Source organism: Mustela nivalis (genome assembly GCF_964662115.1).
Source record: "Mustela nivalis genome assembly, chromosome: 3".
In the NCBI taxonomy this organism is placed as follows: Eukaryota; Metazoa; Chordata; class Mammalia; order Carnivora; family Mustelidae; genus Mustela; species Mustela nivalis.
Window position 1 is genome coordinate 84527384 of NC_139022.1, and position 592 is coordinate 84527975.

Consider the following 592-nt stretch of genomic DNA (forward strand, 5'->3'; position numbering starts at 1 on the left):
GGACTTCCGCTGCTAAGGGGGACTGCCTGATGGTTTTCCGGCAGTCCAGTGCTCCTGTTTAATAGCCCCTGGAGCAGCCAACCCATGCCGCGTGTGGCCACAGTTATCTTTTGAGTTTGAACGTGTACACCTAAAAAGATCCCTTTTGGTCAAAGCTATAAAATAGCTCTAGATGCATAAATTCTATAGTTATATTATGATTGTTTAGTTAAGACCAAAGAGACCCCTCAGGTGGGTGGAACAGTAATAATTTCCTAAATATTGCTTAATTTTAATCTCACACTGAATTAATTAATAAATAATAAAATTTAAAATGAATAGATTTTTAAAATAAATTTAAATCAAAAATTTTTAACAAATAATAAATATTTATTTGCCAGAGAGAGAGAAAGAGAGAGAACACAAGCAGGGGGAGAGAAAGCAGGAGAAACAGGCTCCCCACTGAGCAAGGAGCCCAGTGTGGGACTTGGGACTAGGATCATGACTGGAGCCAAAGGCACACACTTAACTGACTGAGCCATCCAGGCACCTCTGAATTCACATTTATACTTAATTTTGTTTACACTAAAACTGAATAAAAATAAATCAGAGA